The sequence below is a fragment of the Dromiciops gliroides genome, chromosome 5 (assembly GCF_019393635.1).
Source record: "Dromiciops gliroides isolate mDroGli1 chromosome 5, mDroGli1.pri, whole genome shotgun sequence".
Taxonomy (NCBI): Eukaryota; Metazoa; Chordata; class Mammalia; order Microbiotheria; family Microbiotheriidae; genus Dromiciops; species Dromiciops gliroides.
In genome coordinates, this window is record NC_057865.1 from 39,744,516 (window position 1) to 39,771,579 (window position 27,064).

General features: G+C 39.1%; 1 protein-coding gene across 3 annotated transcripts in view; it reads right to left on the reverse strand.

Annotated features, from left to right (window-relative positions):
* Positions 1–27,064, reverse strand: part of CPNE4 (copine 4) — a 441,978-nt gene that overhangs the window by 197,811 nt on the left and 217,103 nt on the right. The gene's annotated exons all lie outside the window — the stretch shown is intronic.

The window sequence follows — 27,064 nt, forward strand, 5'->3', positions numbered from 1 at the left end:
GCTCCATAAGGTAGATAATACAAGAATGAGGAGAGAGGGAGATAAAGGGAAGAGGGTCAGTGCTTGTAATTTCATTGGTATGAGGACTCCCTAATGAGGAAATTTCCTCTACCAATGCAGGTTGCCATCTTCTCTGCAACTATAGTCTTAGAGAGTCATCTGGGAGCAGCAGAGAGCTGCCTCTCTTCAGAGTACATTACAAGGATTACTATCTCCATTTTACAGATTTCCTTGGAGGAAACCAAGGCTTAGCAGAGCTCACAACACAGTAAATGTCACAGCCAGCCCTCAGACTCAGGCCTTTTGATTCCAGCTCCAGGGCTCATTCCCCTATGCAACTTTGTGGATTTTTCACTAGGATCCAGGATTCATGGTACTGAGGCCCTGGAAATCCTTCAGCAGATTGAGTTATACACTGAAAATGAATGCCCGGAAATGAAGCAAGCTCTGAAATTCAGGCTGAAGTGGCTTCTTGAGTCTCAGGCACAGAAATGATTCCAAGATGGACACTCAAGAAACCACATGACAACAAGAAGTTAGATCCCCCACTTTTCAGTGGGTACAACAAGTCAACAAGTATTTATTAAAGGCTTACTATATGCCAGGCACTGTGATAAGGGCTGGGGACACAAGAGAAGGCAAAAAACAGTCCCTGCTTGAAAGGAATTCACAGTCTAATGAGGGAGATACCTTGTAAACAACTATGCACAAACAAGATACACAGGATTAATGAGACAATCTCAGAATAAAGGCACTAGCAGTAGTAAAGGCTTTTTGCAAAAAAACAAAAACAAAAAACAATATTTCAGTGGAGACTGAAACAAAAAAAAAGAAACCAAGGGTGAGGGAGGTGAAGAGCAAGAGGAAGAACATTCCAAGCATGGAGGCCAGTCAACAAAAATGTATTAGTCAGGAGATGGAGAGTCTTGTGGGAGGAACAACCAATGGTCCAGGGTTATTATAGCGTCGGGTCTACGATGATGGTGGTGGGAAGTACAAGGGCGAGAAGACTGGAAAGGTAGGAAGGGGTCAAGTTGTAAAGGCTTTGGCTTTGAAAGCCAACTAGAGGATATTACATCTGATAGGGGCAATTCAAAGACAATCTCACTTATTGCAAGATCACTCATCTGGTTGTTTCACCAGGGAAGAACATAGCTAAGAAACAGGAAATGAATGAAAAAGTCTTTTGAATAACCAAATTACGTCACAAAGTACATACAGTTTATTTAGATCATAAGCTTGAATCATTGGAGAGCCCTACGAAACTCATATTTAGAATTTCCTTGCTTTTACATTATTTTTAAAAATAAATATTTTTTGAAATATTTCTCAATATAGAAAAACTTTTAATATTAATTTTTTTTAATTTTGCATTCCAAATTATCTCTCTCTCTTCCACCCTTTACCCCATCTTGAGAAGGCAAGTGACTTGATATTGATTATACATGTGAAGGAATGCAAAACATATTTCTTTATTAGCTATGTTGAAAAAGAAAACAGACCAAAAAACAAAACAAAACCCAAGAACAAAAAAAAGAAAGTAAAAAGTATGCTGCAATCTGAACTCAGAGTTTATCATTTCTCTATCTGGAGGTAGATCACATTTTTCATCTTGGGTCTTTTGAAACTGTCTTGCATCACTGTCTTGATCAGAGTGGTGAAGTCACAGTTGATTATCCTTATACCACTGCTATTGTATACAATGTTCTCCCAGTTCTGTTCACTTCATTTTGCATAAGTTTATATGAATCTTCCCAGGTTTTTCTGGAACCATTTTCTGCTCACCATTTCTTATATAAGTACAATATTATTCCATCACAATTATATACCACAACTTGTTCACCCTTTCCACAATTAATGGTCATCCCCTCAATTTCTAATTCTTCACCACCACAAAAAGAGCTGTTATAGGTGTCTTTGTACAAATGAGTCCTTTTCCCTTTTCTTTGATCTCCTTGGGATACAGACCTAGTAGTGGTATTTCTGGGTCAAAGGGTATTACCTCACAGTTTTATAGCTCTTTGGCTATAGCTCCAAATTGTTCTTTAGAATGATTGGACCAGTGGGAGCAGCTAGGTGGTATAGTGGATAAAACACCAGCCCTCGATTCAGGAGGACCTGAGTTCAAATCTAGCCTCAGACACTTCACACTTACTAGCTGTGTGACCCTGGGCAAGTCACTTAACCCTCATTGCCCCACCCCAAAAACAAAAACAAAAACAAAAACACAAAGAATGATTGGACCAGTTCACAGCTCCACCAATGATGCAATAATATTCCAATTTTTCCCCATATCTCCTCCAGCATTTGCGATTTTCCTGTTCTGGCCAATGTGATAGATATGCAGTGGTATTTCAGAGTTGTTTTAATTTGCATTTTTATAATCAGTGGTAATTGAGCATTCTTTGAATGTAATTATTGATAGCTTTGATTTTCTCAAAACTTGTTAATATTTTCTGACCATTTATCAACTGGAGAATAGCTTTTATTTTTAAAAATTTGGCTCAGTTCCCTATATATTTGAGTAATGAGGCCTTTATTGGAGAAACTTGCTGCAAACATTTCCCCCAATTTCTTGTTTACCTTCTAATTTAGCCTATATTAGTTTTGTTTATGCAAAATCTTTTTAATTTCATATAATCAAAATTATCCATTTTACTTCCTGAGATCCTCTCTATTCTTTGTTCATCATAAACTTTTCCCATGTCCATAGATCTGAAAGGTACATTTTCCCATGCTCTCCTAATTTACTTATGATATCAACCTTTATGTTTAAATCATTTATCCATTTTGGCCTTATCTTGGTATATGGTGTGAGATGTTGGTCTATGCCTAGTATCTGCCAAACCAATTTCTAGTTTTCACAGCAATTTTTGTCAAATGTTGAATTCTTACCCAAAAGCTTGAATTTGGTGGTTTATCAAACACTAGATTTCTATGGCCACTTACACCTGTGTACTGTGAACCTAATATATTACACTGATATAGAACTCTATTTCTTAGCCAGCACCAGATTTTTTTGATGATTACTATTTTTAATAGAGTTTGAAATTTGGTACTGCTAGGTCAGCTTCCTTCCCATATTTTTTCATTGATTCCCTTGGTATTCTTGACCTTTTGGTCTTCCAGATGAATTTTGTAATTATTTTTTCTAGCTCTATAAAATAATTATTTGGTAGTTTGATTGGTATGGCACTAAATAAGCAAATCTGGTAGAATTGACATTGTTATTATATTGGCTCAGTCCACCCACGAGCAATTGATATTTCTCATATTGTTTAGATCTGTCTTTTTTCCATGAAGTGTTTTATAATTGTGTTCATATAATCCTTGGGCTTGTCTTAGCAGGTATTTTTTATTGTCTGCAGCTATTTTAAATAGAATTTCTCATTCTATCTCTTCCTTCTGGGTTTTGTTGGTAGCATATAGAAGTACTGGTGAATTATGTGGGTTTATTTTATACAACTAAATTTGTTCACTGTTTCATCTAGTTTTTTAGTCAGGAAGTTGTTTAAAGGGGAATGTTGGGAGAGCTTAGCTTAGTGCTTTCACTGTTTCTCCATCTTGGCTCTATCCCCAGAAGTCTCCTCTTGATTTTACTCTACATACAATTCTAACAAACTGACTTATCAGTCTTTCCCACAACAAAAATGAGTGAAGAAATGCTGCCTGACAATAAGAAGGAAAGTGGGGGAAATATACATAGATGTTTATGGAATGTTAGCTCTGGAGCCAGAAGTTCTCATTTCAAAACTTGCCCCTGATGCTTATTGACTATATAACCTGAGTTATCCTGATTCAAATCCAGCCACGTTTCACCACCTCTCTCAAAGTCCCAAATTATACCTACCTTTTGCTACTTAAATTTCCTCAAAAGCTCTTATCTTCTGATTTCTTGATCCTGAAGGGCAAACATCACTTTTTTTTCCTACCCAGGGTCTTAGACATGGAATTGACAAAGTCTATGCCCTAGGATACATAATCTCATCTACTTCCCTAATGTGGAAAGGAAGCATTCTAAGAAGACTTGAGGTGAGCAAAACCCAGAACAGAAGGACTGGAGAGGGAGTCGTGGCTGAGATTGGATCAGCTGGCTCAAATTCCTCATTCCACTATATCTTTGCCACCCACAGGGGATAAGGGGAGTGCAGTATGACAGGACCATTAACTCAGAGAAAACCATTCTATCAAGCTTCAAATTGATGAAAACCAAGAGAAATAGATACCCCCAGAGATAAAACAGATGCCAATTTGGAGAAAGCACAGCACAATAGCAGTTGGACTTGAAGCAATCAGTTTCACCAAAAGCCAACTTATTTTACAGAGCTATTGAAAATGAAGTTGCCTCTTGGAATACTTGCCATCTATCACTCCTCATTCAGACAAAGGCCCTTTGTTCACCTGAAGCACACAGTGAATGAGGTCTTGCCACTTAGGGAGAAAATACATTTAGGTGGACCTGTTAAACATCGAGAAACAAATCAAAGCGACCACATCAATTAAATTAGAGGGTGGCAGGGTGAATCATTTGGTCTTAGAGCAGGAGGGAAGCCTACCCTGAGATTCCCCTGCCTTATTGCTGCATCTGCCCTCTGGAGCCCTAGAGAGATTTACTAACACAAACTGCACTGGACTCTTTCCTAGCTATGGAAGCTTCTATGGACTAGATGGGGCAACTTTCACAGTCCTGAATGGGCAAATTCCAGTGATGGCCAAATCACTGGGGAAAGTTTTGGGGTTTTTGTTTTGTTTTGGTTTTTTTGTTTGTTTGTTTTCACTGGGAAGAGTTTTCAGGAAAACAGAGAGGAAATGGGGAGAGTGGGAAAGATCAATGTAGGGCTCTCTTCTCCAACACTTGGACCCTATTCCTATCTCAGTGCAGTTCAAGGCTACATTAGTTTTCATAGCTGCCACATAAGACTGCTGATTCATGTTTAGCTTGCTGTCTCTTAAAAAAACAACTAAGTCATGGGTAAATTGAACCAGGTCTGCCTCATTTTTCTTTGCCTTTTATTTTTTGAAAAGGGGCCAGCTAGTTAAACCCATACTTTAGTAAGCCTCCTCTCTACAATTTTCAACAACATCCCCACCAAAATGTCTTAATTAAGTGCCTACTATGCATATAGCATGAAATTAGGCACTAAGGATAGAAAAAAAATCAATAAAAAAGAAACCAGTCCCTGCTCTGTACAAGTGGTCATAAAAACCTTTGTTTTAATACCATCTGTGAGTGGTAGCCTACCATCTTCCAAGGCAGCTTGTTCCACTTTGGGATAATACACAAAACTAAATTTTAAATTTGGAAGGGACCTTAGCATAAATCTAATCTGAACCATATTTGTGGATTGCGTAGATATACCAGTATGATTAGTGATCTGGGGATTCATGCATGCATGCATGCATGCATTCATTCATTCATATATTCACTCATTCATTCTACAAGCACTCATTAGGAAGCATATGAAAATGAGAAATTAGACAAATACTGAAATAAGTTTCAAGTTAATACCTAGTTTATCAAAGTGGGGGAAGTGATTCAATATTTTTTCTGCCAATGTTTATGAAGGTATGAGAGACCAGATGGATTCACAAGTGAATTATATCAATCATTAACAATAATTAACTCCAATATATATAAATGGATTATAATAACAAGAAATTAAAACAATCTTCTAATCTCCATGACATAAATATGGTATTGATACCTAAGAGACAAGGTAGAGAAAGAAAACTATAGACCAATATACCTATGAAACTATATAAACCAATATACCAATGAAAATTGGTACAAAACTATGTCAAATAAAATATTAGCAAGCAGACTACAAAAATATATTAGAAGATTATATACAATGACCAAGGTTGGGTTCAACATAAGACAGAACATACACATAATAAACCATGTTAATAATATAATAAAATAACAATAAAATCAGCAATAATATAATAAATTATAATGAAACAATATACTAAAAACTACATAATCATATTAATAGTTGCTAAAAATGCATTTGATAAAATCTAAAACTCATTTTTATTAATAGGAAAAAATGGATCTTTCCTTAATATAGCAAATAGTATTTATGTAACTCTAAGAGCAAACATTATATATAATGAAGAAAAGTTAGAGGCCTTTCCAGTAAGATCAGGGATAGATCAAGGAAGCTCATTTTCATGTTTACTATTTAACACAATTTTAGAAATATTGGTTATAGCAAGAAGATAAAAAGAATTTGGGGGATGAGGGAATAAGCATAGGCAAAGAGAAAACAAAATTATCACTTTTGTTGGTGGCATAATGTTGTATTTAGAAAACCGTATAGAATCAATGAAAATTAATTGAAATAATGACTACCTTCAGCAAAGTTTCAGGATATAAGATAAATCCATATGAAACATCAATAAAACCTAGCAAGAAGACCTAGAAAGAAAAATTCCATTGAAAAAAGAATTACCAAAACTATAAAATACTTGGGAATCTATCTCTCAAGCTTCACTCAAAAGCCCTATGAATCAGGGCAGCTAGGTGGTGCAGTGGATAAAGCACTGGCCCTGGATTCAGGAGGACCTGAGCTCAAATCCAGCCTCAGACACTTGACACTTGTGACCCTGGGCAAGTCACTTAACCTTCATTGCCCCGCCTCTCCCAAAAAGCCATATGAATCTAGGTACGAAATGTCCTTTGCCAAAACAGAGTCCTAACTAATTGGAGAAAAATTAATTGTTCATGGGTAGATTATGTTAATAAGATAAAAATGACAATACTATCTACATTAATTTACATGTTCAGCACTATACTAACCTCCCAAAAGAATGTTACGTAGAGCTAGAAAAAAAATTTTAATTACATATAAAGAAACAAAATATCTCACATGTAAAGTTTAATAATTTTTAACAGTGGGAAGAAAGGAGTCTATCAAACTTCAAACTGCCCTCAGGTCTCAAACTGTGTTACAAAATAGTAATCATTAAAAATGACGTGGTACTAGCTAAAATTAGAGACACACAGATACAGAGAGAGTCAGAGACAGGTAGAGAGAAAGAGACAGAGAAAGAGTGAGACATAAAAAGATGGGGGGGCAGAAGGGAGAAAAGAATGTTGGGGAGGATGAGAGAGCACTAGATTAGTGGAACAGATTAGATACACAACACAGAGTAGCAAACAAACACTGAAGCCTAGTATTTAATTAAAAATAATTTAACTTGAAAATAAAATCAACTATGGACTTGCCTTTTTCTTTCTATTTTTCATTAATCTATCATTTAATCAGGAAAAAATAAGGTTAGTTTAGCATGATGCACTGATAATTTGTGAACCCATGCTGGATTCTGATTATAATGACTACTTTTAAATTTAATTTAATTTTTATTAACATTTTTTATCTAAAGTTTTGAGTTTCAAGTTCTAGCCCTTCCTCCTTTCCTCCCTCCCCTCCCCATTCCCTGAGGAAATAAACAATTAGATAGGTTATACACGTACAATTACATAAAACATTTCCATATTCATCATTTTGTATAAGAAAACTCTAATAAAAGGGAAAAATTAAAGAAAGTGAAAATAGCATGCTTCAATCTGTGCTCAGTCTATATCAGTTCTCTGGAGGCAGATAGTAAGCTTCCATTCAAAATCTCAGTAACTTCTTTCCCTAACCAAAATGTCCCTCCCTGGCTGCTACTCTTGTATATGTGTTATGTTCCCTTATTAGAATATAAATTCCCTGAGGGTGGGGATTATAAAATGTATATCTCCAGAGCTCAACACAATTCCTGATACTTAGGATTTAATAAATTCTTTTTCATTCATCCATCCACCCACCCACCCATCCATCCTTCCATCCTCCTTCCCTCCATTCCTCCATCCATTCATCCATTCATCCATCCACCCACCCACCCATCCATTCTTCCATCCTCCTTCCTTCCATCCCTCCATCCCTCCATGCATTCATCCATCCATCCATCCATCCATCCATCCATCCATCCATTTCCTTCCAAAGCACATTTGGGGAGCCACTTCCTACATGAGGCCTTCCCTCTTCTCTTCCTTGTCCTCTTACAGTTATCTTGTATTGCTTTGAATATACTCTGCATTTATATACCAGCATTTATGTTGGATTCCTTCCCTCCCCCCCAGTAGAAGGTAGTTCCTCAAGAGCATAGGTTACTTCACTTTTGTCTTTGTATTCCCCATGCCTAGCATAGTGTCCTATACACAGTAGGTGCTTAATAAATGTTTGTTGCGTTAAACTTGAAAAAATTAATATACACATTGTCATTTTACAAAAATCATGGTTAAAGTCAAAAGACTGAACTCTGCACTATTCTGATCAACTAAGAAGATGTAGCAAACTTGGCATCATATGATCAGTCAACTTTCTTATACATCATTCCCCTTCACACACTCTTTGGTGAAGTCAAATTGGCTTCTTGCTATTTGTCATATAAAAGATTCCATATCTTCCTCCTTGCTTTTGTATCCTCCTTGCATTCCAATTTATATGTTCCTCATCCCTCCTGATTCTTAGAATCTCTAGAGTCCTACAAAGATCAGCTCTTCCTTACTTCTATTTCTCTCTTTCTTTCTTTCTTTCTTTCTTTCTTTCTTTCTTTCTTTCTTTCTTTCTTTCTTTCTTTCTTTCTTTCTTTCTTTCTTTCTTTCTTTCTTTCTTTCTTTCGCAAGGGTTACATGACTTGCCCAAGGTCACACAGGTAGCAAGTCTCAAGTGTCTGGGGCCTGATTTGAACTCAGGTCCTCCTGAATCCAGGGCTGGTACTATATCCACTGCGCCTTCTCTCTCTCTCTCTCTCTCTCTCTCTCTCTCTCTCTCTCTCTCTCTCTCTCTCTCTCTCTCTCTCATTTCTCCTGAGAGAATGGAAGTACCTTAAGGGCAAAGAATTGTTTAATTCCTGTCTTTATGTCCTCAATACCACCAGAGAACCTGGCTCACAATAGCTATTAAATAAATACTTGAGGTACTGATAACAATTTAATGAAACTAAAGCCACTTTGGCTCTTAGAATTATTATTATTAAGGCTATTGTGATGTTGATGGGTTGATGAAGGGTTAAGGTTTTGAATTTTATCAGTCAGTCTTCCTATGCTTGCTGGAATATTTCTAAGAATGGTGGTTTCCAGAAAGACACAAGACTTTAATAAAATAGCCTAAGATAATGCATCACAATAGAAGTACAGAATGATAACCCAGGCTCTAATGAATGGATTTGTAAGCAGCTCTTTTCTCTGTGGGCATTAGTTTGAGATTAACATAAAAAAGAGCCTAATCACTGGGGAAGCTCAGTATTATGTATTATTGCAAAAAGCTGCTCAACTTGCAAGATGGAAAGAGGAAAAAACCACAGAATATAACCTCACAAATACATGACTATCAATGACAAATGGCAAAAATGTTTCCTTGGTTTTAACTGTTGTTCAGTGGTTTGTCAATCATGTCTGACTCTTCAAGACCCCATTTGGGGTTTTCTAGCAAAGGACTGGTTTACCATTTCCTTCTCCAGCTCATTTTACAGATGATGAAACTGAGGCAAACAGAGTTAAGTGACTTACCCAGGACCATACAGCTAGTAAGTGTCTGAGGCTGGATTTGAACTAAGGAAAAGGAAACTTCCTGACTTCAGGCCTGGCGTTCTATGTACTGTGGCATCACTTAGCTGCGCTATATGTTAAACTGTGGTAGCCTGTCTTCAATGCTTCTCATTTACTCTCTCTTTTTTCTTTTTTTTTTTTATGCGGGGTAATGAGGGTTAAGTGACTTGCCCAGAGTCACACAGCTAGTGTCAAGTGTCTGAGGCTGGATTTCAACTCAGGACCTCCTGAATCCAGGGATGGTGCTTTATCCACTGTGCCATCTAGCTGCCCCTCACTCTCTTTAATAGAGATTCATACTTTGGGATACTTTGTCCAGCTATGGAAATGGAGCCACACTTATTCACCCACCATCTCTTACCTAGGGGCAATCACTGATATCCTACAAGCAGAAACAAAATGAACATCACAGGCCTTGGCCTCATGGACACTGCCCCAGCCTGATAAATTCACCTCTTCCCTGAAAGAGGGGAGGGAAGATAGAGGATGAATAAGGCAGGATTAGTCAAGGTCTCTGCTTGTTTTCTTTGCTGAAGGTTTGTTCCTCTTGGGTGAGTTTTTGTCACTGCTGGCTGGTGCTAAGAGATCTAACCATTCATTATGCTCTCTAGCCTCATTTTCCCCATCTGTAAAATGAGAGGATTGGATTAGACAGCTCTCCAGTGTCTCTAAATCCAGTAATCTCACGGTCCCACTGGCTGCTGCTGCCCTGAATGTTTCCTTTCTTGCTGTTGTTAAGATGGCCACAGTGGGGCTTATTTTTGCTACTAAGAGGGTTATTAAGATTGTCAGAAAACAACATTAAGTTGTTTAAGAAATAAGACTATTCACAATCACAAAGCTAGGAATTTTCCGTAGGAAGGAAAATAAAAGGGGGGAAGGCCTCTTAAAAGCTGACGGGGCATAGGTCTTCTGAGATATGCAGGACTCTAAGCATTTACACTGGTGAAATCATAACTGACACTTATAGAATGCTTTAAGGTTTGCAAAGCATCTCCCATTCATCTCATCTGAATCTCCCAACAATCCCATGGGGTAGGTACTTTGGGTACTACTAGTATTCCCATTTTACAGATGATGAAATTGAGTTTCAGAGAGATTAAGTAATTTGTGCCAAATTAAGTGTCAGAAGTAGAATGTGAATGCAGGTCTTGCTGAAGCCAAGTTCAGAACCCTATCCACTATGTTATACTGTATTTGACTGTGTTTACCATCATGAATTAAGGAGTTTGGTGGGGCTGAGAGTAGTAGAAGCAGAACATTTTATTTTTTCCCATTTGCCTGATTTAATCAATCAAAAAGTATTTATTGTGTTTCCTATGAGTTAGAGCCTGTGCTAACCAACTTAGAAGGCCTTTCTGGCATTTTTTTTCAGGGAAATGAGGGTTAAGTGACTTGCCCATGGTCACACAGCTAGTAAGTGTCAAGTGTCTGAGGCCAAATTTGAACTCAGGTCCTCTGGAATCTAGGGCCAGTGCTTTATCCACTGCACCACCTAGCTGACCCTCTCTGGCATTTTTGAAAAGTGAAAAATACTATAGTATGACCCAGGGTATTGACTACTGTCCCTTTGTAACAATTCCCATGTCTCCAAATTAAAATTATTTCTTTTGCTTTGCTAATGAATCTAATCTCAGTGCATGGGGCAGTTAGGTGGTGCAATGGATAGAGCTTTGGCCCTGGAGTCAAGAGGACATGAATTCAAATCTCACCTCAGACACTTACTAGATGTGTGACCCTGGGCAAGTCACTTGACCCCAGTTGCCTTAAAAAACATAGGGCTATTGGGGCAGCTAGGTGGCACAGTGGATAGAGCACCAGCCCTGGATTCAGGAGGACCTGAATTCAAATCCAGCCTCAGACACTTAACACTTACTAGCTATGTGACCCTGGGCAAGTCACTTAACCCCCATTGCCTCACCAAAAAAAAAAAAAACAAACAAACCCCAAAACAAAACAAACAAACAAAAACCCATAGGGCTATCTCCAGTCTTGATATTTATCTTGCCATTGGATCCAGATGGCTCTGGAGGAAAGAGTGAGGTTGGTGACCTTAGACAGCCCTGCCTCACTTCAATCCAATTCAGTGCAAGTCATGACATCACCTCCCGATGTCATGGTCCTCTGAGTAAAAAGGACAAACAACAACAACAACAACAATCCCAGTGCATGGGCAAATTGCAAACTGACAGCCCTTTGCAGTCTTTATCTTACCCAGAGAAGATACAGGTATACACCCAAGCAGTGCTCCATGCCTGGAATGTCCTTCTTCCTCTTCTTTGAACCCCCTTCTCACTTCAGAGATTAGCTCAAGTACTAACGATGAAAGCAGCTCTCCCCAATTCCTTACATTCTTTTTTTTTTTTTCAGGGCAATGAGGGTTAAGTGACTTGCCCAGGGTCACACAGCTATCAAGTGTCAAATGTTGGAGGCCCGATTTGAACTCATGTCCTCCTGAATCCAGGGCTGGTGCTTTATCCACTGCACCATCTAGCTGCCCCCTCCTTATATTCTTAATGTTCCTTCCCTTGATAGTTATTTGTATTCATTTTGTATACCTCTTGTGTCACAACAGATGGAGTGCTGGGCCTGGAGTCAGGAAGACTCATCTTCCTGAGTTCAAATCTGGCCTCAGATACTTACTAGTTCTGTAATCCTGAATGAGTCACTTAACTATGTTTGCCTCAGTTTCCTCATCTGTCAAATGAGCTGGAGAAGGAAATTGCAAACCACACTACTATCTTTGCAAAGAAAATCCCAAATGGGGTCACAAAGTGTTGGACATGACTTAAAGAACAGCTCAACAACAATAAAACATGTATCTTGTACTTACTTATCTGTATATACATTGCATCCTCCCAGAAGATTGAGGAGTTAAAGATAGTACAAGTTATAAACTTGGGATACAGGAAGTATAGTGGTGCTTTGCCAAGAACAGGAATGGGTTTGGAGGAAGAAATAAGGAGTTTGAGACATCTGCAGGTCTTCCATTTTGAAATATTTAAGAAGCAGTTGGTTATATGGAACTCGAGCTCAGAGGATAGACTGGAGCTTTTTTAGAGATCCATGAGTCATCATACACCATGGAGATGATAATGAAGCCCATGGGAATCAATGGGATCAATAGGAGAGATGATATAGAGAGAAGAAAGGAAGACCCAGGACACAATCTTGAAGGAATACAGACAGTTAAGAGCAGGATATGGATGATGACTCAACAAAAGAGACTGAGGAGAGGTCAGATAGAAGGGGAAATAAGAGAGAATAAAGTCAGGAAAAACCAGAGCAGAGAGAGAATGCAGGAGAGGATGGCCAAATGTTAAATGCAGTAGAGAGGTCAAGAAAGATGAAGACTGATCAAACAAACAATCAAATAAGATTTGGAAATTAGGGGTTTGTTGATATGTTGGAGAGAGCAGGTGCAGTTGAATAAAGAGTTTAGAAATAAAACTGAAAAGGGTTGAAGAATGAAAGAAAGGAGAGGAAATGGAGGCTTTTTTCTAGTTTGACCGAGAGATATCGGATGGTAAGTTGAGGGGATGGTAATCAGTCAGTCAACAATCATTTATTAAGTGCTTACAGCATGCCAGGGGGGCTAATGTTAATTCAGAGGTGGGGGAGACCTCAGTGTGTTTGAAGGAAGAGAAGTATAGGTAGTGAGAAACCAATAGGACACAGCAGCAGCATCAAAGTAAACATTAGAATTTGATGGGGGGGGCAGCTAGGTGGCACCGTGGATAAAGCACTGGTCCTGGATTCAGGAGGATCTGAGTTAAAATCCAGCCTCAGACACTTGATACTTACCAGCTGTGTGACCCTGGGCAAGTCACTTAACCCTCATTGTCCCACAAAAAAGGAAATAAAGAATTTGATGGTAGAAAACAGAAATGGAAATCATATGGGTCACCATGAACAGTAAATCCTGCCTATGGCCCTTGGGAACTCTGCTGATGGGTGTGAACAAAACTCAAGGCATTTAAAGCAAGGGACACTCTTGTTGTGACAGCTTGGGATGTGGTAAGCAAGTATGATGAATCTTGGAGAAGTTTACAAGTAAGAGCTCCCCCCTCCCCACAGATGAAGTTTCTCCTCAACTATCCATGGTGGGATAAATCTGACTTCTGGCACATTAAGCCATTTTTCAAATTACCTTCAGCCTCATTGAATGACTTAAGATGCTAAGAGCATCAGCATCCTAAGTCAACAATATCTAAATTCAGAGCTGATGCAGAATGAGGCATTAAGGTGTTTAAAGGCAACTCACAGGAGTCTGTTCATCTGCCAACCTCACCTGGGGGAGAATATGGCCTCACTCTACCAGAAGCCTGCTCAGGGGACATGTTATCCATGTTTTCTGCCTAGAGATGCAAGAGGATATGAGGAAGGTGGGGAAGAAGGGTGGTAGGGTGTGATACAAAAAGAAAAAATACATTTTCTCCCAGGCAATTCAGGCAACACAAAATCTCATTCCCATCACCCCCCTTCCCTCAGCAAATGGATTTAACCTCATTTAGTGCTCTCTAGGGAGAATTCATTCAACCACAAGCTTCCCTAGGAGCTTCCGTTCCTGGTACAAAAAGCTGAAAATGTCATCGTATTTGCAAATGAACAGAAACCTCCCACTCACTGAGCATCAATTCCACTGAGGTTCTCCTCAGCTAGGGGATGGAGGGAGGGCTGGAGGGAGGGCAGGAGCCTTCGTCTCCCCACCATTGCTTTGTTGAGAGAATAATGTATATTTTTCTCCAACTAATGATGTTAGGCAAAGTTAAACTTTGTGAGAACAACTTCTTGCCTCGATCCTTATGTCTATTCACTGTCCTTTGAAGAATGGCTGAATTGTTCCTATCCAGATCCCATGGTGCCGATCACCTTCACTATTGCTAGCCGACTTTCATCTCATACTGTATATTTAAACCCCATGGACCACAATGTGCCTGGCATTCACTGAGCAAAGGCAGTCTGAATACCCTGTTGCAATCATGGCCTGATTATACCAACCTTTCTTTTCCATCTTAGCATTCACATTTGTGCTAGAAAGATAGGATAAGAAAAGAGGGCTTTATCATCTTCAAGACTTGCTACAACTTGGGGCTTCAACCGGCTTCCTGTGACACAGTAACTCTCCCAGTAAGACCCCTAAAGTTGCCTAGAAGAGGATTTGTTTTTCATTTCCCTGATGTTTCATTGTCCTTTGGGAAGGAGGAGGAGCAGAAGGGGAAAAATGGCTTGGCAACTATGATGATCAGCCAGTCAGTCAATAAACATTTGAGTGCCTATTAAGTGTCAGGCACTGTGCTAAACAGTAAGAATACAAAGAAAAGTAAAAACAGTCTCTGCTTTAAAAGAGCTACTAGTTGGGCATCAAGGAGCACAGAATACCTACTCAAGAGAAATTCAATTGGAAGGTGTTAGTCAATAAGCAATTATAAGGCTCTTACTAGGTACCAGGAATTGTGCTAAGCACTAAGAATACAAAGAAAGACCCAAAGCAGTCTCTACCCTCAAAGAGCTAACATCTCATGGGAGAGACAACATGTTACATGCAACTAGTTACATACAAGATACATACAGAGAATATGGAAGACAATCTGAGAAAGGAAGGCATTAGCAGCTAGGGCAGGGCGAGAAGAAGGAAGGAGACAGAAAAGGTCTCTTGCAGAAGATAGGATTCTAGTTGAGTCAGGTAGCTGGGGACCCCAAGAGGTGAAGGTAAGGGGGCAGAGTATTTTATATGTGGAAAATAGTAGAGTGTCATATCTGAGGACAGAGTTGTTGGACTATAGACTGTGGACCCATCTCTCTGATTCAGGGTACCCACTGGTCTTGCTCTCTACTCTCCAGAGGCCAGAGGGAATCATGGTAAACCAAAAGGGGAAGTAAGGGCTCACTTGGAGTGTAGTTACTATTTGGTAGCTTCCTGTTTTAATGAATTGTTTTTCTGATTTTGCACTAAAGCAGTTATCTACACTGCTGAAGGACTGTGTTATGAGAGTTATCTAAATGTTCACACACTGGGCAGAGATCTGGCCACTTTTATGGCTTTACTGAATGAGCAGTACAAAGATGATTTCAATATCAATTGTATGAAAAAGTAAATGAGGGAAAAAACCTGAGATGTAACAAAACTAAGGTCAAATACAGTAGTGAATGTTGCATAAAGGACACACTTCCTTTCTGTTAAACATAAGCTACAAAAGTGGAAAGTGACATGCGCTACTAACAGTCAATGAACATTTATTCAGCACTTACTATGAACCAGGGACAGTGCTAAGTGCTGGGGATACAAAAAGAGGTAAAAGACAGTCCCTACCTTCAATGAGTTTACAATCTAATGAGGGGAGACAACATATATAGAACCATATACAATGTCTATGTCTGTCTCTTTTTGTCTCTCTGTCTCAATACATTGGAAATAATAAACAGAGGGAAAGCATTAGAATTTAGGGTGATAGGTGAAGGCTTCCTACAGAATGTGAGATTTTAGCTAGGGTTTGAAGGAAGTCAGGAGCAACAGATGAGGAAGGAAGGCATTCCGGGCATGGGGAAGAACCAGGAAATGGGCCCCAAGTCAGAAGATGGAATGTCTTGTTCCAGGAACAGCAGGGAGGTCAGTGTTACTGGATTGGCAGAGTAGGCAGTGGTGGTGGTGGTGGTGTGGTGAAGTGGCTAAGGTTCAAGAAGACTGGAAAGCAAAGTGAAGGCGGTGGGGTGGGTGCTTTATGAAAGGCTTTGAAAGTGAAACAGAGAATATTTTATTTGAACCTGGAGGTGATCAGGAGCTACCAAAGTTTACTGAGTGTGGGGTTGACATGACCTGACCTGCACTTTAAGAAAATCACGTTGGCAGCTAAGTGGGAGATGGACTGGAGTCGGGGGAGACCTGAGGCAGACAGACCCACCAGCAGCTACTGCAGCAGTCTGGATGTGAGGGGATGGAAATGTCAGAGGAGAGAAGGGATGAATTCGAGAGAGTTTGTGAAAGTGAAATTGACAGCAATTGGCAGCAGATTGGAGATGGGGGAAGAGAGAGAGGGAGGAGCAGTGGATAACTGCTGGGTCACAATCACTTAATTTTGCTGGCCTGTTTCAGGATACTCTACTCTGAGGGGTGGGAGTTCTTTGGTTACTAGTTGGCATGTTTCCCTTGTGTCAAAACAACATTATCATCTTTAAAAAAAAAAACATTTGCTGGGGGTGGCTAGGTGGCACAGTGGATAAAGCACCAGTCCTGGATTCAGGAGGACCTGAGTTCAAATCTGGACTCAGACAGCTGACACTTACTAGCTGTCTGACCCTGGGCAAGTCACTTAACCACCATTGCCCCGCAAAAATTAAAAAAACAAAAACAAAAAACCAAAAAAACCAAAAACCATTTGCTTGATCATCACAGATCAAGGATCTTGGATTTCATCAGTGTAAGAATTCTCTCCTCCAACACAAGTCCACAGTATCTATAACTCAGTACATAAGTCTTAAGGAGTTACCTAAGGTAGAGACATTTTGTGAGGGGCTCATCGTAGGTATAAAAGGCAGAATTTGAACTGACTTCAGGTCCAGCCCTGTATGTCCTACACTGACCAGGGTGCCTCCCCAAACCCATCACCCTTTAGTAGCTGGCACCCTCCCTTCCTGAGTATTTCACATTCAACTACCTCATTTTGAGTGATGGTTATGTTTTTAATATTTACTCTCTATATAATTATGTGTATTTATTTTCTCCCCACCCCTGCCCCCATTAGACTGTCAATTCCTTGAGATTAGGGATTGCTTATTCTTTGTCCAGCATCTGTCACAGTGCCCCTGCTCTGCTGGATCATCTGCCAAAGCAGAAGGAAGGGATGAGGAAAGAGGGGGCAGAGTTGATAACACCAGCAGGAGATTCAATCACTTCTCAAACCCCAATCCATGTAAACAGTCTCTTCCACTTTTCCATGAGAAACTTCCCATATGCCACTCACAAGCAGCTCACATCATGAATACAGGGGGCACAAGAGAAATATCTGCTTCTATTAATATTGTCCACAGTGGGCAAATCAATTAGTGTTCCAGCAGTGCTTGGGATTTTCTAAAAGCCTCATGCTGTTCTCATGATTGAAGTGGGGTCAGGCTTGAGTTTTGCATTTTGCTGAATAATTTCACAGCTCCCTGCCCTGTTAGCCATGGGCCATAACTGCTGCCCAAGAGACAGATACTGAAGACTCAGAAACCACCCAAGGCAGAACACAAGATGCTCTGTGATCCAGAACAAAAACTTGGGAAATACTTTCCACATCGGAGGTGGGATTCAAACCAGATAGTCAGTAGAGGGGGAGAAAGAAGGAAAGGGAGAGGGAGGAGAAATGTATAAGCTGTGATGTATCACAGATTGAACTCAGCCACGGATGAGCTCTCCCCAGAAGAGTATTTTATCATGCATTACTTTTTAATACATGAAGGTGAAATATTTATTCTGCTCTTTTTCCTCGGGCCATACTTTCTCTAATGGGTGGAATAGCACCTTGATGACCTGTAGGTGATTTATAAGAGGAAAGGCACTAAATCACACTGTCCTGTTAACCTCTTGCCTCCTCCAGATGCCATCTTCCTGGATAAATTGGATTGGATTAAATGGAATTGAATTGAGATACTCTCTGCCTATTCCCCTCTTCCTTTGCACTCACTCATTATCTCTTGGTGTGTGTGTGTGTGTGTGTGTGTGTGTGTGTGTGTGTGACTCTTTCAAATCATGACTCAGGTGTCCCACTCTACAGAAGACCATCTCCACTTTTTGCAGCTATTTTCATCCCATCCCTCTTGAAACAAAGTTGATTTACTTTGAATTCATTCATCTGGGTGGGGCAGCAAGGTAGGACAGTGGATAAAGTTCTGGGCTTGGAGTCAGAGGACTTCTCTTCATGAATTCAAGCCTGGTCTCAGATACTTCTTAGCTGGGTGATGCTGGGCAAGTCATTTAACCCTGTTTGCCTCAGTTTCCTATGCTGTAAAATGAGCTGGAGAAGGAAATGGCAAACCACTCCAATATTTCTGCCAAGAAAACTCCAAATGGGGTCATGAAAAGTTGCACACGACTAGAAAAATGACTGAGCAACAATTAAAAAATACATTTTGCAGTGATTATTGTGGACTAGGTGCTGAGGAAAATATAAATAAAATAGTAAAACATAGTCCCTACTCTCAGGGAGCTTATTACCAATAATGTTCTTAAATTATAAAAGTAATGACTTATATGTAACATTCCAGAACATAAACTGCTAAAGGTAAGATCTGGTTTCATTTTCCCCCCTTTATATGCCCAGCTTCCAAGCATAGTGTCTGACTAGCTTAGTAAACAGTTGTCGAATTGAAGTGAGACTGATGGGCAGTACCTAGGGCAACTAGGTGGGGCAACAGTTCCAGCACTAAACCTAGAGTCAATAAGACCTAAATTCAAATCTTCCCTTAGAGACTTGCTATCTGTATGACCCTTAGACTTCAGACCTTTGACACCAGCTGCCTCAGTTTCCCCAACTATAAAATGGGTATGATAATAGCACCCACCTCCCAGGGATATTGTGAAGGTCAAATGAGATAATTGTGAATCACAGTGCCTGGCACATAGTAGGTGCTTAATAAATGTTTTTTTCTTCCCCACCCCCACCCCTTCCCCAGTTCTAACTCTACTTGGGAGCCTCCATTTCTCTGCCTCTCTTCATCCAACCTAACATACCTCTAACTCCTTAAGATGCTCTTCCTCTTGAGTATGCCCTTCACTCTCCCCAGAATGGCTCAGAGCTTATTCTGGTAGGTAGTCTGGCTGATGGAACGAGGCAGAGTGAGGGTCTCAATATCATCTTCTCTGACTTTTCTTTCTGTTCTTCTGGGGCGCTTTGTTGCCATGGGAATCTGTTTGTAGTGGAACTCTCCCCTGGGCATATCTGCAATAGGCAGAAGTGTCTCTGTTCTTCCTAGCAAATGAGACAAGAAGTTGAAGAAACAGCAGTGGCTGGGAGGCAGCTACAAGACATGAATGTTGGAAGGGCCAATATAAATTTAAATCCATGTTTCAATTTAACTAAATTCAACAAGAATTTATGTGGGTTATCGAGACTATAATAAAATGGTACAAGACCTTCCCTTCTTCCAGGGGAGGGGGGAACTAAGGGCAACATATACACAGATGAGTAAATATCTAAGATGTGCTACGTGATTCCAAAGTAATGGGGATCAGAAAGATCCTCATGTAGGAGGTGGCTCTTGATGGGAACCTTGAAGGAAGTAAGAAATTCTAAGAGGTGAACAAATGAAAGGAAAGGATTCTAGAGGTATGTGGGACTGCCCTGGCCAAGGCACAGAAGGAACTCGGGGAATGCCATAGAGGAGACCAAAGAACTATTTGGCTGGAGTATGTTTGTACACACACACACACACACACACACACACACACACACGTATGCATATATACACGCATGCATGCATGCTTATATAGGTGTGTTTACATGAATACACTCACACATACATATATGTATATTAATGCATATGTTTGATAGTATATATGTATATACATATACAAGTACTTATACACAATGTGGAACACACCTATATATACACAAATATGTATGTATCTGTATACATACATGCATACACACACACACATACATACAGACATATGAAGTGAGATAAAATCAGTTTAAAAAGACAAATCAGGGCCAGATTGTAAAGGGCTCTAGATGTCAAGGACAGGTGTTTATACTTTTTTTTTTTTTGGTTAGGCAATTGGGGTTAAGTGACTTGCCCAGGGTCACAGAGCCAGTAAGTGTTAAGTGTCTGAGGCTGGATTTGAACTCAGGTACTCCTGACTCCAGGGCCGGTGCTCTATCCACTGCACCATCTAGCTGCCCCTGTACTTTATTTTAGAAGCACCTGGAAGCCACTGCAGCCTTTTTAGCAGAAGAGCCATCTGAGGGCTAAATGACTTTTTTTTAGAACAATGAACCATCTGAACTATTATCTGTAGGTCAACCAGTTTCAGCAGCACTATTAACAAGCCACATGACGCCAAATAAGTCACTTCATGACTCTTTGCCTCGGTGGCACCTACTTTGCATATATCTTATATAGACCTATACACGTTCATGTTGTTTTTCCCATTATTAGAATAAGAGCTTCTTAAGGACAATAAGTGTTTTACTTTTTTAAAAAAATAACTTTTTTCTATCCCTTCCACCCCTCCCCCATTGGAAAAGAAAAAAGAAAAACAAAACCAAACTGAGTTATTAAACTGTGTGCACCACTACTAGACCTATACTCCAAAAGGCATCAAATAAAAAGGAAAAGAAACCACATGTACAAAAATGTTTATAGAAGATCTTTTTATAGTGGCAAAGAACTAGAAACAAAGAGGGTACTCATCAACCAGGGCATGGTTGAACGAACTGTGATATATGAATGTAATGGAGTATTATTGTGCTGTAAGCAATGAAGAAATGGATGATTTCAAAGAGACTCAAAGATTTGTATGAATTGATGCAGAGTGAAATGAGAAGAACCAGGAGAACAATTTTTTCTATGACATCTATATTATTTGTTCAAAAAAAGAACAATTTTGAAGACTTCAATAAATTGATGATAGAGAAACAAGTAGGACTTGGAGAAAAAATTCTACAATAACAACATTGGAAAAACTAACAACTTTGAAAAATGTAAGACTTAATCAAAACATTGACCATCCTTGACTCCAGAGGATGAATGATTAATCATGTTACCCACCTCCTGGCAGAGAGTTGTTGGACTCAGAGAACAGAATGGGATGTATTTTTTGGACTTGGCCAATGAGAAAATTTATTTTTCTTAGCCATGCATATTTTACAAGGAATTTCTTTTTCCCCCTAAAGGGGTGAGGGATGGAAGGGAGAAAAAATTATTTTTATTCATTAAAAATAATTTTAAAGTGAAATAATGGTAAGTAGAATTTATATAGTGGTTTTAAGGTTTCCATTTTTTAAAATAAATATGAACTCATTTTATCCTCAGAAATACCAAAGAAAACTGAGGCAGACACTGCTTAAGTAACTTGCCTAGCTAGTCAGTGTCTGAGGCTGGATTTAAACACAGGTCTTCCCAACTCCAGATCCAGCATCCTATTCATGTACTACCTAAGTGCAAAGGAAATTCCAGAGAAACTTAAGAAAACTTGTTAAGAAATGATGCAGAATGAAGTGAGCAGATCCAGGAGGACAATTTCTACAGTACTAAAAATACTGTAAAAAGTGAATATCTTTGAAAGAATAAGAACCCTTATCAACACAATGTCTCATTTGCTTTTGTCTTTGTAACCCTAGTGTTTAGCATAATGTCTGGCACATAGTGGGTGATTAGTAAATGCTTACTGATTGACAGCATAGACCTAGAGAGAATCTCTAAGAGCTTTAATATTCTATTAATTCCTCAGAATGCCTTATAACTTGGCCTCAAAGACAATCCAGCATGTGCCTACATGCTCAATTACATTTTATTCATTCCAGCATGCCCTACAAAGTCCACATTATATGCATGGCAGAGCCAATAAAACCAACCTTCCCATTCCTGGATCCACCCACTGTATGGCAATAACTCCAGGCATATGGGTGCTTAACAATATTTTTACTGAGTTTTCATAATGGTTCTGTGATGTTTGACATAGTATTTAGATTGTGTGACTTCCTTATTTTCAACTGAATGCTTGGTTTTCTTAGTTTTTCATCTTATCATAGAATCATTGAATCAGTTATAATCATCACTATGAAACATTTGTTGAATGCCAACTTTGGAATACGTATTAGGCATATAAAGAGGAATAAGGTAGACCCCTACCCTTCAGAACCTTATAGTGTAGTTGGGGAGACCTCCAATTCATCCTACATATTACATCCAGAATAATCTTCATTATATACATTTCTCTCCATATTGCCTATCTCTTCAAGAGCCTTCATTGATGCCCTATTGTCTCTAGCGAATAGTCCTAAATCTTAGCTTACCATTCAAGGTTCCCAGAAATTTGGCATGAATCTACATGTCTGACCTCTCATACTACTCGCTATTACTGTAACATGTTCTATACTCTGGCCAAACTGTACCAATCAATGTTCTAAGGATGTATCCTTACCTCTGTATACCTTACCTCCATATATGAGGCTTGATGTGCCATTGGCCAGATCCAGTACAGAAGCATGTCTTATGTTCTTATGTTTTAATGCCTATAGTAGAATGTCAGGGTTTGAAAATTCCGATAACAATCAAGATAAATCTAAGGCTTTCAGCTAACACGGACCCAGACTGAACTCCTTAGGTGCCCACAAAGAATTGTGGGGGTTTTCTTTTTACTTTCTTCATATCTCTAGCATTTAGTACAGTGCCTGACACATATGGTAAACATTCAATAAGCGCTTGTTGATTGAATGACTGACTAAAGAAGAAAACATCAACCTTTTAGTACCCAAGATTCTGACTGTAATTACACAGCTTTTCACGTTGCAACCCCCCACCCCAATACATCTATTCTTTCCCAATGAAAAGTAGCATAACCTGGAGAAATTTTCCTCCTCTCTCAGAGGACTTCTTAGAATAGGTGGAAAACTAGATAAGAGTAGTGATTAGCAATCTAGCCCATGTGGCAGCTAGGTGGCGCAGTGGATAAAGCACTGGCCCTGAATTCAGGAGGACCTGAGTTCAAATCCAGCCTCAGACACTTGACACTTACTAGCTGTGTGACCCTGGACAAGTCACTTAACCCCAATTGCCTCACCAAAAAAAAAAAAAGGAAAAGAAAGAAAGAAAAAAGCAATCTAGCCCCAAATTTAGGATTACTAAAGCATGCCATTCTAGGAATATATTCAGAAATAAAGACAGAGCTCCAAATTCAGTAGAATCTTGGGCCCTACCAAGAACCATACCCCCAAACTCCAATTGGATAGGCTGTTTGATTGCCACTGGATGGTTTTTTTCTGGGGCTATTATCCACCTAAGACTATTAAATCAATCTCCCATCACTTGCCAGTAAAATTGAAAGTACTGTTTGTCATAGAGGGATAGAGAGGTACTTGGTTTATTTGCTGCCTTTTGAAAAGAGCTGTTTCTAGCTACCTAGTCTGAAATTCAATTCTTCAGAAAGGCACACAATAAGGAGTGGGATCCTTGAACTGACAAAGCATATATGATCAAAAACTTAGGGAGACAGAAACAAATACCAGCTAGAGATGGAGCACGCACCGTGCACAGATAATTCCAGCCACATCAATACATACAATTAGGGATTGCCTTTGTTCGATAGGAAATAAGTAAATTCTTAAGTAATTTTAATTTTATTAACATGTAAACAGAGTCTTTTTTTTTTTTTTTAGGCAATGGGGATTAAGCGACTTGCCCAGGGTCACACAGCTAGCAAGTGTCAAGTGTCTGAGGTCGGATTTGAACTCAGGTACTCCTGAATCCAGAGCCGGTGCTTTAACTACTGCGCCATCTAGCTGCCCCAACAGAGTCATTTTTAAACAGAATGTGCACCACTGCTCTTCCGTGATTTGAACGTTAAATGCTATATGGGCATTCTTAGCCAGGCCTTGAGTATAATTGCACACTTTTGTTTCTTTCCTATCTTTGTCCTCCTAAAAGCCTTGTGAAAGTTAATGACAACCTTTCTCTGGCTATCTTCCATTCTCCCAAATACAACTAAGTGATATTTAATTTGAAATCTGACATCACTTTAAAATATTAATTAGAACACAGTAATTTTACAGTGCGTCTGCCTAAAGCTTGGAAACAGAGCCCAACCAGGTCAGCTGCTGGATGAACCATGGCTACAGGGAAAAAGAAAAGTCATTTCTAAAATCACCCTACAGATAGTAATCAGAAACTCATGGTTCAACCCAGAGAATGTCATTAGCCTGAATAATGTGGACCAGTTCTTTCTACAACTACCAGCAAGATACTAATGAAGCCTCTGCTGACGAGGAGGGTTAAGGGGCTGACAAAGAACCAGCAATGAGGAATTAGATTTCCAGTGCGTAGATGCCTTCTACCTGATTTTTTTTGGCCTTGAACCTTTTGGCTGAAGGTAATTTACATGTTTTCTTAAACTATATTGAAAAGGGAGACTGTGCTTTACTGCTAATATCAAAATATGCTCTTACTGATGATGATGAGTATGATGTTGTTGACGACACAATGATGGAGATGAAGTTGGAGGTGATGATAATGTGGGACAGTAGAGATGCTGGGAGAACATGGAAGTGGAGATGAGATGGTAGATGATGCTTATGATGATAGACGATAGAGAAAGTGATCATGGAGAAGGTGGAGGTGATCATGATGGTGATGATGATGTAGTGAAGATGTTGGAAGAGTTCATCGAACCGGGATGATGATGATGACAATGAGACAATGATGATCAGAAGTTACTGTGGCTAAAATTAATCACCAACTAAACACCTTACTAATCATGAATCCCTCTCTATTTAGCCAGGTCACTTCTGGGAAAGGAGACCTAATTTTTTACCAGAATAATATTCAAAGCCTATCCATCTTGGTAGTACCTTTTAAAACTTTCTTTTTATTGGGGAAGGAAAGTCAGGGTTAGTAAAAATTAGTGCCAAAAAAGTGGGCTAGTAAAACATTTTTTAAAATGCACAGAAGAGGGTGGCTAAGTGGGGCAGTGGATAAAGCCCTGGATTCAGGAGGATCTGAGTTCAAAATCCGCCTTCGGACACTTGACCCTTAATAGCTATGTGACCCTGGGCAAGTCACTTAACCCCCATTGCCCCTCAAAAAAAAAAAGAACTAAAAAAATGCACAGAAGAAAATAGAAGATGGTTCAGAAGAAAACACAGACAACCAGAACAGTTTTGAAAGTATTATGTGTCCCCAATTGAGAAATGGTCAAAGGATATGAACAGGCAGTTTTCTGATGAAGAAACCAAAGCTATCTATTCCCATATGAAAAAATGCTCTAAATCTCTAATGATTAGAGAGATGCAAATTAAAACAACTCTGAGGTACCACCTGACACCTATCAGATTGGCTAAAATGACAAAAAAGGAAGATAATAAATGTTGGAGAGGCTGTGGGAAAATTGGAACACTAATGCATTGTTGGTGGAGCTGTGAGCTGATCCAACCATTCTGGAGAGCAATTTGGAATTATGCCCAAAGGGCGATAAAGCTGTGCATACCCTTTGACCCAGTGATCCCACTTTTAGGTCTTTTGCCCAAAGAAATCATGGAAGGGGGAAAGGGACCCACATGTACAAAAATATTTATAGCTGCTCTTTACGTGGTAGCAAGGAAATGGAAGTTGAGGGGGTGCCCATCAGTTGGGGAATGGCTGGACAAGTTGTGGTATATGAATACAATGGAATACTATTGTGCTGTAAGAAATGATGAGCAGGAAAAGTTCAGAGAAACCTGGAGGGTCTTACGTGAGCTGATGATGAGTGAGATGAGCAGAACCAGAGGAACATTGTACACAGTATCATCAACATTGAGTGTTGACCTACTGTGATGGACTATATTCTTCTCACCAATGCAATGGTACAGAAGAGTTCCAGGGAACTCATGATAGAAGAGGATCTCCAAATCCAAGAAAAAAAAAAGAAAGAAAGGACTGTGGAGTATAGATGCTGATTGAACCATATTATTTCTTTTGTTTTGGGTGCTGTTGTTTTTTTTTTCTATTTTGAGGTTTTGCATCACTGCTCTGATTTTTTCTCTTGTAACAGGATTAATGCAGAAATAGGATTAATGTTATTATGTGTATATATATATGTGTGTGTATATATATATATATCTATATGTATATGTATAGAGATATATAGATATAACCTATATCAGATTACCTGCTGTCTAGGGCAGGGGGGAGGGAGGGGAGGGAGGGAGAAAAATCTGAAATTGTAAAGCTTGTATAAACAAAAGTTGAGAACTATCTTTACATGTAACGGAAAAAATAAAATACCTTATACATTAAAAAAAATAAAAAATAAAATAAAAAAAGAAAGTATTATGTGGAATTTATTAGACTTTTTTTCAAAAGTGTTTAATAAATCATTTGCGTTAAAATGAGCAAAAATAGAATTAGAGATTCAGGTTCATATGTGATACTCTTGTGTTCTGCTCTACATTTTGAAATTATTTTGGTGTGAAAAATCAGAATAAAAAATAAAATTTATATTAAAATAAGTACTTATTTCTCCCTCACCTTATATCCAGAAACTCCTAAGGCAATCTCAATTGCTCCAAGAAGAAGGAGGTGCTCAAAATGAATAAAGAAGGAATTTGGATCCCAAACTCCAACTGAAAAATAGTATTACTTTTTATTCACCTTGAATTCCATTTCACCTTGCTCCTCACCCAACTATCTCCTCTTTTTCTACCTCTCCCTCTGTTTCTATCTGTGAAAATGTTTTTAAAGGATTAGTTACCTGAAAGTTCTTAGGACAATATATGAGACAATATATTA